The sequence below is a fragment of the Ovis aries genome, chromosome 10 (assembly GCF_016772045.2).
Source record: "Ovis aries strain OAR_USU_Benz2616 breed Rambouillet chromosome 10, ARS-UI_Ramb_v3.0, whole genome shotgun sequence".
Lineage (NCBI taxonomy): Eukaryota > Metazoa > Chordata > Mammalia > Artiodactyla > Bovidae > Ovis > Ovis aries.
This window is the reverse complement of record NC_056063.1, coordinates 11,615,203-11,628,756: the sequence shown is the minus strand read 5'-3', so window position 1 is coordinate 11,628,756 and position 13,554 is coordinate 11,615,203. Positions and strand designations below refer to the sequence as shown.

At 39.7% G+C, this 13,554-nt stretch overlaps 1 protein-coding gene and 1 pseudogene across 15 annotated transcripts in view; one reads left to right on the top strand and one right to left on the bottom strand.

Annotated features, from left to right (window-relative positions):
* ELF1 (E74 like ETS transcription factor 1) overlaps window positions 1–13,554 on the top strand; it is a 117,158-nt gene that overhangs the window by 24,382 nt on the left and 79,222 nt on the right. For 10 of the 15 annotated variants that reach the window (XM_042254630.1, XM_042254629.1, XM_042254622.1 and 7 more), the window contains exon 1: window positions 7,399–7,496. The exons of the other annotated variants lie outside the window; for them this stretch is intronic. The gene's annotated coding sequence lies outside the window, so the exon portion shown is untranslated. Of the gene's footprint in view, window positions 1–7,398; window positions 7,497–13,554 lie in introns of those variants that run through there. 15 annotated transcript variants of the gene reach the window in all.
* On the bottom strand, window positions 2,269–2,391 carry LOC114116760 (small nucleolar RNA SNORA70; annotated as a pseudogene).

Genomic DNA, 13,554 nt, shown 5'->3' with positions numbered 1-13,554 from the left:
TAGCTCCCTGTTTGTCTTTGCATGGGCTCTTTTTCTGCCTGGAATGTTCTTCCTTAGGTATGGGTTGAGGTTTCTACTTAGAAGTAATCTGGCAAAGGGAAATTTTTCCTCACTAGCTGTCTAAACTGTCATATTCTTCTCATTGCTGTTTTATTTTGTTCTAATTTGTCCTTATCACTAACATACTATACATTTTATTTGTATCTTTTCTTTGTAATCACCATACTGTGTATTTAGCTCATAACATTTCTTTCTTCCTAGCTAGAATGTAAGTACCCTGTGAGTGGAAATCATTTATCACCTAGGTGTCTTTCTTCACTGCTGTATAAAAAGGGCCTGGAGCTCAGTGAATATTTGCTAATGAATGAGTGCCTAAGAGTACCTCACCTCTGATACTAACTTGACATTGGTCAAGTCACTTCTTTCTGTAGCCCTGCTTTGTGTATGTGTGTGCTCAGTCATTTCCGGCTCTTTGTGACCCCACAGACCTCCTTTCCCTATTTTTAAATGAGACTGGATTGTATTGGTATTACAGGTTTTCTTAACACACCAAAGACAAATGCAGTAGTAAGGTTCCTTGAAGACTTTTATAAGAATTCAGCTACTTAACAGGGAAGTTTAAAAACCAGTGGACTGAAAAGAGGATCTCTGAAGTTCTCTTTCAGCCTCGTGGTCAGTTCTTGTAATAATAATTGTAAGTGGAGCAACACGGGGGAACCGTCATGCAGGGAAGGCATTTGAACTGAGACTGTGAAGGATGGATGAGTAGGCAGAGATAAGGGAAAGGGTAGGAAGTAAGGCAACTGCTTTCCAAGCTCACAGAAGGCAAACGAACAGGAATGGAACAATCCAAAAGGTTTCAGTAAGCCTGGAGTGTGTGTGTGTGTGAGTGAAGGGGGAGGGGGAGGCCAGAGGGAGGGAAGGACAGAGAGAAAAAGAGCCCCACGAGAGACAGTGGGGAGGTGGAGAGAGGGGAAGACAGGGCCGGAAACAGGTGATTGAAGTCACAGTGTGAGAACTTTGAACACCGGGATAGGTGGTCCAGCTTTCTGCCTGTAGGGAATCAAAGTTGGTTTTTCAGCCATGAGTGATCATCACATCACTCACAGAGTTGTTCTTCAGGAAGATTTCTCTGACAATAGTGAAAGGTGAATTGAAAGTAGATGGTGGTAGAGAAAGGGACAGTTAGGATGTTGCTGAGATGTTATTTTCCCGTGATGTTACTTTTACCTGAAGAGTAGCACAGGAGGAACTGGAGTCACACTCTAATCTCAGATTGAAAAATAGAAGATTTCCCCTCTACAACATTTGGAGATTGCTGAGCAGTAAGGTGGCTGTCCTTCGGAGTGGCTGCCGGGTGAAGAGCACCGACTGCGTTGGGTCTAGGGCTGCAGAGCAGCAGAGCCGTGGCTCTCAGAAGCCTGGGCTCCGCCCATACCGCTGGTTCTGCTCCTGGGAGTAGGCATGCGTCTTCACAGACTGGGTAATCTGGAGGAGCATGCCTGGTCACAGTCCACTGAGGGAGAAGACACACTGTCTGGAATACTGAATTTTAGATTGTAAGAGATACAATTTCCTATGATACGAAACTTGAGATTTGCAGTTAGCCTGTTACTTGGAAGCATCAAAAGGAATATAATTGTACAGTTAAATCTTGGTTATTTTTGACAAAAAAGGAAAATCTAACACCCAAAGCAGTGCCTACAGGAGAATCTGGTAACATAGTTACGTGAATTCTGCTGTATCGAATCATGGTTCAAAGTAAGTGTCTACTGATGGATGTGTGTGGTTGGGATAGTATTCATGTCTCTGAGTTTCTGCTATGTGTTGGACCTTGTCCTTTTCTTTTTTTGAAAGAAAAGTAGGATTTATCCGTGGGCATGAGTAAGGAGGGGATAGCACCAAGGCTCTCATGACTACAGGGCCCACCATTTGTCCAGAGGGCCTCGATTAGGGATGTATTTGACTCCACAGCCGTCCGGGATGAGCCACGTTTTTGCCACCATGTCTTCAAATGTATTGACATTAAACTTAGTAAATCCCCACTTCTCGAAGATATGTGTCTTCTGGTGGCCAGGGAGCTTGGACTTGGCCCAGCAGAGGGCCTCAATCATATGCTCTTTATTCTGCTTAGTGAGGATGGACCTTATGGCTTGACCAATGTAGACCCTGGCCCCTGTGCCCTGGGGCTTTCCAAAGCACCACATATATCCCTATCTGGAGCATAGATTGGGAACACCATGCCAGTCAGGAATGTCCAGTGAAAAGGACTGTCTCCGGGGTCCCTTAGGGCGACCTGCACTTGTATACACACTGAGGAGGGTTCTGTGTGTGCCCATGGCACACTACATCCCCATGGGGAGCAAACATAGTCCACTTAATTGGCTGCAAATGGACCCTGTCTTAGTGGTAGGAATGTAGTAATGAGCAAAGCCAGACGCAGCTGTGGTCCTTTCACCTTCACCGTGCCTGTGAAAACACATAGACACTTGACCAGGAGAACATTCTTGTGGATGAGTCCTGGTAATCTGTGCAGAAATGGGGAGGGGGCCTTGGTTTAACAAATCTAGCGATAGACAATGGAGAATTAACTATGTTTTACATTTAAGCTCATGTTTGGGAATGCTCCGGGAGTTGGTGATGGACAGGGAGGCCCGGCGTGCTGCAGTTCATGGGGTTGCAAAGAGTCGGACACGACTGAGCGACTGAACTGAACTGAACTGAACTGAACTGAACACATTGCTCAGAACCTAGCATACCCTTTGAGAGGTGTTAGCATCAACAAAACTAATGCTGTCCCCCTGAAAGATTGGTCTAACACTGAATCTCAGTCTTTAAATTTTTATTTTTATATAAAAATAGTAGAGGAGAGTGATTTTAGTCATTTGTCATTTTAATGGTTTGATCTTTTCTTCTTCCATCTCTGAATGGAAGCATGTTAGCTGCTCACCCAGAAAGATTCAAATCATACCTTTTTTTTTTAAAGGCCAGGTTTCCTAGATATGAAACTTAAGACTGTTCTGTATTTTTACATACTCGAAGTTTTCAAATTTGAGGTCAAGGAGAAGAGGTAAAAATAAAAAGGAAGAAGAGAGTGCTTGCTTACACAGTAAATTCTTTTCATGAGTTCCATCTTAAAGAAATAAACAGTGTCTTAACTTTAGTTGGCATTTAATACATTCATTTAGTTGAAATCTTTCTCAGCTAATAGTTCGAATATGAATGTTGGCAATTCCCCCAGATGTGACAACTCTATATTAAGATATATACTGACTTTGATATATATATCTAATTTTAGAAATAAACCTGCACAGTATATACAGGTACATTGTATTTCCATCACAAATCTGAGATGCCACATTTTATTTACATAGAAATTTAGAGATCTAAAGTTTGTCTTCCTGAAGTATTTGATACTGGTGGCTTCTACTGTGAAGCATAGTCATAGCAGCTCATATTTATGAAGTGTTTACTAAGCACCTGCTACTGTGTTAATCACTGTAGTACCCATGAACTGGATTTCTTGTTTAAGTCCGGTTTATTGATGTGTAGTTTACAATACTCTATAGTTTGCCCTTCTTAGTTATGTAGTTCTGTGATTTTTGACAGGTACAGGTCTTATAACCAATACCGCAACCAACCATACGAGATATTTCCATCACCCCAAACAGTTCCCTTGTTCTTCTGTGTAGTCAACCCACTCCCCTCATTCCCAACCCCTGGTAACCATGGATAGGATTTCTTCTGTCTGTATTGCTTTTTGGAAAATGTCGCATACATGGAATCCTACGGTATGCATTTTGAGTTTGGTTTGTTTAACTTAGCCGAACGCTTTTAGATTCGTCTGTGTTGTATCGACATCCCGTGTAGAAGTTCATACCTTTTTATTGCTGATAGCCTTCCACCGTATGGACATGTTATTGTTTAGTTGCTCGGTCGTGGCTCACTCTTTGTGACCCTGTGGACTGTAGCCTGCCAGGCTTCTCTGTCCATGGAAGTTTCCAGGCTAGGATCCTGGTGTGGGTTGCCATTTCCTCCTTCAGGGAGTCCTCCTGACTCGGATTGAACCCATGTCTCCTGCACTGGCCGGTGGTTTTTTATTGCTGAGCCGCCACAGAAGCTCTTGTATGGATATACCACATGTTTATTTGTTCACCAGTTGGACATTTGCAATTCCAGTATTTGGTGATAATATTTATGTAGAAGCTTATATATATATTTCTCTTGGGTAAGTATCTAGGAGTTGGACAGCAGGATTGTATGATAAGTATATTTTTAACTGTGTAAGAAATTGCTAAAGTGGAAGTGGAAGTCTCTCAGTTGTGTCCGACTCTTTGCGACCCCATAGACTTTACAGTCTGTGGACTTCTCCAGGCCAGAATACTGGAGTGGGTAGCCTTTCCCTTCTCCAGGGGATGCTCCCAATTCAGGGATCGAACCCAGGTCTCCCACATTACAGGTAGATTCTTTACCAGCTGAGCCACAAAGGAAGCCCTAGGTTAGAAATTGCTAAACTGTTTTCCAAATGGGCATTCCCACCAACAGTGTGTGGGAGGGGTGGTTGTTCTGTATCCTTACTGGCCCTTGGTATTGTGGATGGTGGTGGTGTTTTTAATCTGCTCTAATGGGTGTAGTGGGCCTGTGACTTTAATTTGCTTTTCTCTATTGAGCAATGATGTTGAGATCTTTTCTGTTCTTACCATCTGTGTCTCTTCTTTTGTGAAGTATCTGTTCAAATCATTTGAGCATTTAAAAAGTTGGTTTGTTTTCTTATTTTTGAGTTGTGAAAGTTCTTTACATGTTCCAAATAGTAGTATATGAACTGACTTTAATTCTCACAATAATTCTTTGAGGTGGGTACTCTTACTCTAAATTATAGATCAGAAAGTTTAGGCACAGGTTTTAGTAATTTCCCAGGATTTCACAGCTAATAGGAAGCAGAGCTGGTATTGGAACCCATCCTGTGCTAAACTGTTTGCCAGGCTTTTTTTTTTTTTTTTTTTTGGCGGAGCTTGATTATGGGGGACTGTGAATAGAACCAGGATCCAGTTCCTGTTGGTGGTGAAATAATGGTTATGGAGACACCCCTGAGCAGAGTGGCCATATATTACAGTAGCAACTCTGCATCACCTCTTTGGGAACAGCTGTTTGTTTCTGTTGAAAAAAGTTAATTATTTTTACTTCACATCTCTTCTACTGGTGGCCAAAAGTACTTCTTTTAAATTACAGTCCAAGTATTTGCCATTATCAGGTAATGAAGTACTGTATATAAATGGATTTTCTAAACAGCAGAAGTTTACCCTTTTATGTATCTATACTTCATAAAAATGTTTATGCGTTTAATGTTGGTCATTTGTTTTTTAAAAACCTTTATCATAATGCTGACTTCTAGGCGCTTACTCTTTGGTGACATCCTCAGATATCCTGAATATCCTCTGATATTTCAGAGCGGCTTCAGACCCCGGTACTTTTTTTTATATTTAATTTATATTGGGGTATAGCCGATTGATACTGTGGGGATAGTTTCAGATGCACAACAAAGGGCCTCAGCCATCCGTATTCATGTATCCATTCTCCGTTCAGGCTGCTACCTAACATCCAGCAGAGAGAGTTCCATGTGCCATACAGTGGTCCTTGTTGCCTGTTCATTTTAAAATAGCAGTGTGTACATGTCCATCCCAAACTCCCTAACTATCCCAGACTCCAGTACTTTTAAGTTACATTTGCAGCGATTGACTTTTTGAAAACAACAACAACAACGACAACAACCCTTTTCTTATTATCCCCTCTGTCACTTGTCAGTTCTGAAATCACCCTTTCACTAGTCCCTCTTCCACCGTTTATAATTCGATTGGCTAAAAGATAATCAAATTAGGCTTATGTGGATATTATCTAAGATAAATTTTAACTCTGGGAAACAACTTGGGGATTTTCCAAGTGAAAATCTCCCATGGCTGCTCAGAGGGCCTCTCTTGGTGTTTGGGTTCCAAAGAGTCCTTCTGGATAAATGAGCTCTAAATCAAGTCAGGTATGATATTTGATGGTAGAACATGTGATGCCTCTTTCTTTTCAGCCTAACTTTTATTAATAATTTATTAAATCATGGAGATTATTTTAGTAAAAACATTAGCCAGGCAGTGTTCAGTGACATGGAATAAACAGGCACTTAGTGGGCAGAAAGTTGGTTTACAGTCATTATGTTTTGTAGCAGTTTACAAAGTTCCTAAGTCAGTGACAGCTTGTCCCCTCAGCTGTGCCTCTAGTAGGGCAGAATGATTACTTCCAAGTAATTAACTGAGGGGAGGAGACCTTGCTAAATCCTATTTATTTTTTGTAAAAGATTAGGATGAAGGCTAGCCAGTGAGCTGTGCTTTTAAAGTACTTTTGGAAGTGCTTAATGCTTTCAAGCCATTCTGATCAATTTAAGCTCTTAGAAGAAATTAATATATAGGCAGCCAGGGACAGGGTAAATATCTGTAGTGACTGCAGTTTCAGCTGCTTGGGCACCTTGTCAGATGGACAGGGGCTTGGAGAGCAGAACTTCACTGGCCACATGTTGACACCCTGGGGCTCTCCAGGGCATACCTGGTTGGCTTTTATTTGTGGACAGTTCTGTTTGAAAGGTAAAGAGACCTGTGGCTGCCTCTTGGAAGCAGTAGAGTTATGAAACACGATTGTATTGATAATCTGATTCAAATAGGGTTTCATCAAGCTTGCAGTTTTATTTAAAATCATTTTGCTGTATTGGACTTTAGTTCCTTTTTAACCCCAAGTTTACTTTTTTTAGTCTGAAAACCAGATTAGTAATTCACGCTTATTTTTCCACTGAACTTTGAATTTTCTAGTGGATTTTATCTGTTTAGTGAATTTATAAATCTGCATCTGGTATTGCGGCGTGCTGGCTTTTCCAGATTACATAGCAATATACACCTTTTCTGTAAGCGTTAATGAGTAGCCAGGTTAGGCTTCCCAGGGCGTTGTACATTCAAAGCCAGAAAGTTTGCTGTCTCCCTTCCATCCCCTCCCCTCCTTTTCTTCCCTTTCATCTTTGTATTTAGTTGCTATATTAAAATAACTTTTGAAATTTGCGATTTGTTTTTTTTTTTTTAAACAGCATGCAGGTTTTTCATTTTGCTTCCTTACAGATTCTGACTCTGTTTTATTGTGAATTTTAAATTATGGTGATTAACCTGGGCTGAGTAATAGTTTAATCAAGGGAGGTCTGGCTGCTTGGCTTTCCCTCTCCCCCTTTTCTGTCTCTCTGCCCCGTTTTTACCTGTGGATTTGCATGTTTGACCTAGCAGAGTAACTGGGTCCACAGCAACATGGGCGTGCCTCCCTCAGAAACACTCAGTTTCACGTATGACTCATAAGCTGAAGCACAGACACCACTTCCCCAATCTACAGGAGCCATTTTAACAGCACAAAACTTGCCGGATAGCTTTTTACTTTCCAGCCCAAAGGACAGTGTCTAAAGAGAACGAGAATATTGGAAGGTAACTCATTAAGATTTTGCGTGTCTGCTCCTGACTGTTTCCTGGGCTGATGAACTGGGAGGGTGCTTCTTACCTGGCGAAGAACATGGCTGAATGTGATCTTTAACTCTCTGGAAAAAATGTGTGTCGGGGGTCCCATGCCTGATTGCACTTTGCTACTAGGGGGAAACAAAGCGTTCAAATGCTGGAAGCTTTGAGATCTTCCTGATGAAGCAGTTGTTTTATTTTCTGTGATTTCTTTTTCCCCCTCTGTGTGACTTGAGAATAAAGGAGACTTTTCTTGATTTTTTTTTTTTAATACCACAAAGGAAACAAGGTCAAATTCTAATTTTTAAAAATGTGACTATATTTGTGAGGGTGCTCTGTAAATTACAGTTAGCAAACTATTATTTGTGTGTGATTTGAGTGTTAAGGAAGAAGTTGAAGGGCGATGGTTTTGTTTTGGCATTTTAGTTAAGGGGAAGTTTGTAGACAACTCAGTCATAGGTGTTGCTCACTGACTCTAATATTCTTTGTAATAATTCTTTCTTGTTTCTTTAAAGGTAATGAAATTTATGCTAAACATTTAATTTTGAAACTGAATGTAAGTTTGGATAAAATGCAGTCATTTAGATAACAAGTAAAAGTGATTATTAAAGAGGAAGAAAGGCTAGAATGATTCATTTAGTTAGGAAAAAATAATAAAGTTTTATAATTCACACTAGAAATTTGTTCAGAGTAGCAACCTTAGAAGCATAGCTAATTTCTGAGGAAATGTAGTATTTTGATTTGTGTTAAAAAAAGGAATGTTGACCTTCCCTCTATACAACTATTCTTCAAATTTGCTTGTTTTGAATTAAAAATTAAAAACTAATAAAAGATTACTTAGTCTTTTCCTGAGATAGTTCTCATTATGGAAATTAGGAGATTTTGTCAAGTGTATATAATGGTGTCCCTTCAAGTTCCAGGTGCTCTGAGAAAACTGGATGCAGCGGTATATTACTTAAAAAGTTATTTTGTGAAACTAAAATCTAAATGACAGTAAAGTTTGAATATGCAGTGATGACAAATGCAGTTTTCAGAAATCAAACTTGGCAAGTCGTTTATTGTTGACTGTAATGATATTTAGCTAGTTCATCGAGGATTCGCTTTTAATAACTTTTATAAGTGACTGAAGGCCTGTCAGATGAAAGGGAAGATAGAAAGGCAGTCAATTATTATTTCTTACTCTTTGAAAAGATTGTTCCTGTTATCAGATCTCAATTGACAGGCATAAGCAGACATTTTACCAGTTTAGCTCTGAGCCATTTGCTATCATCTTTGTTTGCATATTGCTGGTTTAGTCAGCTTTTGAGTAAGCAGAAGCTGTATTTACTTCTGGTCTGCTCTGTGTAAAAAATTTAATGAAACTTTTGCCTTTCTTTCTTTTTATTGAGTTTTTAAGGCTGGTGACCCACAGAGAAAAATCAAGGGGCACACAAATGAGTAAATAATTAAGATTTCATTTATTAAAGTAGAATTTAGTGTATTAAAATTAAGACACCATTACGATTTAAATAAAGATAAATACGAATCGTTTTTGTATTATGTGGGGTTTATTGTTATGTGGAGAAGACTGAAGTGGGGCTTCAAGGAGAGGGAGGGAAAACGAAAAAAAAAAAACGTAGAAGCAATGGCAAACCAGTATGACTTATTATGTAGTCCCCTTCCCACCCTTTTCCTTTCATAAAGTTGAATAGAAGTTAAAGTGAGTCATCAGAATTAAACTTAGAATGACCAGTTTGAAGAACTTCGCATTAAAAGATTGAAGATCGTTCAGCTGCCTCACACTTAAAGTTGAGACTGTGGCCCAGAGAGGTCTTGTGACTTGCTCAAGGTTAGGTCGCGCTGGACTGCAGGCCTTCCAGTCTGAAGCTGCTCAGTTGAGCCCCCACCAACAAGTGATGCTTTGTTTGAAATGGCCTGTGTTGCCTCAAGAGTGAATAAAATCTTACATTAAGTTCCTTGGTGATGATTTTGGTGATAAGGTATGGCCAAATGAGTTAACTAATGATTTTGAAAATTTGTTCAGACTAGTTTCTTTTTTCATCAGAGAGAGGATGAGGCATTTGTTTAATTTCTACAGCAGCTTTTTTCTCACTGTTAGAATTTTTTCATAGTTGAAGCTTTGTGACATTACCTGTTTAAGATGGGGCTAAGGAAGATGGGAATTTGCTTTGAACTCCTAGATACGAAGACAGATTTATTTCCACTTTAATCTTACCTCATCTTCTGTTTCATATGAGGCCTTGTTCGATTAAAGTGTGTGTAAAACTGTATATGTTTGCAAAACCTGGAGGTCTCTAAACTCTAACATAAGTATAATCTTGAATTTAACTTTCCCATAAGTAATAATCTCATTCCATTTGTTGTACCTTCTTCTTTGAAAGTTTACTTCACATACCAGGCACTTGATTCTTAGAACTGTTTGGGGAATACAGAATCTTTGTTAACTTTTTGATATGTTTTATTGTGGTGGTTGAAATTTACCTTAGATCTGCCTTTCTTTAGGTCTGAAATCTGGATTTTTAAATTGCTTTTCATATGACTGTTGAATCTGTTAAATTTCTGAGTCCCCTAACCTAATTCAGTATCAAATTTTCCACAACATGGTGGTCATCATTATCCTAAACAATACACAGGGCACACAAGTCTACAAAATCTGGGCTCTAGTCTCACAAACTTAGAGTCTCACCGAGAAAATAGGGTGTGGTAACATAGGTGAAATAAATAAAGAATGAAACAAAACCACAAAGTTACTAAATTTTGGTTCAGATTGCTTGCCTAGAGGTGAAAGGTGACCGAGTCTTAAAATGAGCATGAAAGGTCTGTGAGTCTTGAGGAGTATTGAAGAATGAGTAGCATTTCTTTGTGCAGGTTTGGAAGAGTATCTTCAATGAGAGTAAGAATGTATACGAGAAACAAATATAGCGTATTAACACATATATATGGAATCTAGAAAAACGGTTTTGATGGAACTATTTGCAGAGAGGAAATGGAGACCCCGATGTAGAGGATGGGCTTGGGGACACAGCGGGGGTGGGAGAGAGTGGGGCGGATGGAGAGAGTGGCGTCAGCGCACGCTCACTTTGGGTGTAAGGTAGAGAGCTGGTGGGAAGGCACCGTGTAGCGCAGGGAGCCTGGGGCTCTGTCGGCCTGGAGGGACGGGATGGGGCGGAGGAGGCTGGGAGGAGGGGCTGTGTGGCGAATTGCAGTTGTCTTATTATACAATAATTCGCATTATTGTATGGCAGAAACCAACACATTAAATCAACATTAAACCAAACATTTAAAAAACCAAAATTTAAAAAAAGAATAAGAATGTAAATTCTTAGAGAGCAGAGGTGTTGTATTCTGTTTCTCCATCTTTTTCAGCCTTTGACAGAGGCACAAGTGTACAAGCCGTTACTATTATATTTGCTCATTAAACCCTTGCTACTTGGTTGGGCAGGTCCTGCTAAAGTGGTGAAGTGAAGTGAAGTCGCTCAGTCGTGTCCGACTCTTTGGGACCCCATGGACTGTAGCGTACTGGGCTCCTCCATCCATGGGATTTTCCAGGCAAGAGTGCTGGAGTGGGGTGCCATTGCCTTCTCCAAGGTCTGCTATAGTGGTAGCAGACCTTTAAAGGACATGTGGCCCTTAGCTTAATCTCTGATGCATACACATTGTAACCACAGAAATAATTAACACCTGCCTGGTAATATGCTACATTTAAAGTAGTAATTTTTGACCTTTGTTGTAACAGAGAATCACCTGGTTTCAACTTAGAGATTTTGGTTTATTAGGCCCAGGGGTTTGGCTTATCCATCTGCAATTTTAATAAGTACCCTAGATGACTTTCTCAGAAAGAGAGTTTGCAGGTTTAAGAGCTGTGAAGAGTGATTAATCAGTTACTTAGCATTTTAATGTCTGAATTTTTAAGGAACAGTGGCATTTGGAAACTCACAGGCTCTAGTAAGTATTAATAAGAAAAATGACTAGGGAGCCTCAGCTCCCTGCCCCGAGCTCCCTTTCTCCATTGGTTTTCTGCTGGGCTTTGTCTTTCAACATGTGGCTCTTTCTGTGTCCTTTTCTCTAATTCGGCTTTTCTTCCTCTGGCTGTCCACTCACAGCCATCTTGACCACATTATATAATTAATCTAATTATTTTTGTTTTTCAGGTTTAATTAGCCTCTTTATCTCTCAGTGAACCATCACTCTCCCAATGTTAGTATTTTTTTTTTGTTCCCTTTGGTGCCTCATGGTAACTCTCCATTCCCTTTTCCTTGGGGTAGGGCGAAAAAACAAAAAAAAGGTCCCTTCCTGATGTGGGGTAACATTTACAGTCTTTGAAAACTCTTCTTTCCTCAGAGACACGGTTATTATTTGTTATTGTTTGAGTCTAGGAGGGAGTAACTTTTTTTTTTTTTGCCATGTAATTCTTGAATATGGTTTTTGAAATGTCTTTGGACGTTTAACTGCATAATGGATTGCATATTTGTAGGCTTTGCATGACATATTGTCTAGACTGCACAGATTCTTAAATGAGAAGAAGAGTCCCATCAGTTGAGTGGTCTGAATGTAATTTTGCCTCCATCAGTTGGTCAGAATATTTTGCTCCTTTGCTTGGGAGCTGCTTCCTTCAAATGGTAAGGATTAAATTCGTAATACCATTGAGTCACCTAATTGATTTGGGCAGTTTTCAACTCTGGGAGCAATCTTTGTCCCATTAGTAAAGAGGAACTCCTAATGGGAAAGTTATTTGTTGCCTCTGTCTTTGTGTCTTGTCAGTTGATCTGTGAACTAGAGTAAAAGTGGCTGTTGATCTATACTATAAATGTATAGGAATCCACCCTTTCTGAAAAAAATAGTTCCTGTGCAGTTTGTTTTGTTGGTAGAGGGGATAAATGCGGCAGCTGAGCTTTGGTTGTATAAATTTCTGCAGAAACATTTTTTATTCCTTCTCTTCCAGTAATAAGTATCTGAATTAATAACCCCACTGTCATCATCAGAAAACTCTTCCTAAACTTGTCTTTTCACCTTCGTTCACTTACCCCTGTTGGAATTCAGAGGCCTTTTCATTTGCCTGTTAATGCTGCGTGCAAGGTATCAGGGGCTTCCCAGGTGGTGCTAGTGGTAAAGAACCCACCTGCCAATGCAGGAGGCATAAGAGACGCAGGTTCTATCCTGGGTCAGGAAGATCCCCTGGAGGCGGGCATGGCAGCCCACTGTCGTATTCTTGCCTGGAGAATCCCATGGACAGAGGAGCCTGGTGGGCTAAACCCATTGGGTCGCAGAGTTGGACATGACTGAAGCAAATTAGCCTAGCATAGCAAGATAGCAGCTCTGTTCTGTCTCCATGTTTTGTAGCTTGAGATTGATTGCTGGCATCAAAAAAAAAAAAAAAAGCACAAGTGTAAACAATATGAATGCCTTCTAGAGTTATGAAGATTGATTTAATAATTTTTATATTAAAAAGCTATCAAAGTGTTGCACATTGTTAAAAATCTAATAAAAAGCCTTTAGTGAAAAGCAGCCTCTATCCTCTACCCCTTCCCCATCTCAGTCCTGCTGCCTAGAGGCAGCCACTTATCCAAGTTTTTGATTTTTCAAATTTGTATTTTCTTGGATCTATCTTTTCCCTATCTTTTACCCTATAGAATAGAAGTTCTTCAAGGTAGCAGGAACCAGTGTGCCTTTAAGTGATGTCAAGTCACATAGAGGTCATAATCTATGTGGTAGGTGCTCAATAATACAGTGGTCATGGTATTTGTACAGAGTTGTATGGTATGGTTTTAGAAATTAAATGAAAGAAAATTGGTTATTTTTTGTGTTTTAGAAAACAGTCCTGTAAACACTGACACTAGAAGATTTTATAATAAAACAATAAAAATGAGCTGTTGATTTAATAACTGTTAGTTTCTGTGCATCTTATTTTTTGTATCAAAATACTAAATGGAACCTGTGTGTTGCAGTAAAGCAATTCATTATCCTTTTTTCTTTAAAACTGTGAAATGTGAGTGTAGGATAATGTATAAAACATACAGTTTAAATGTTATTA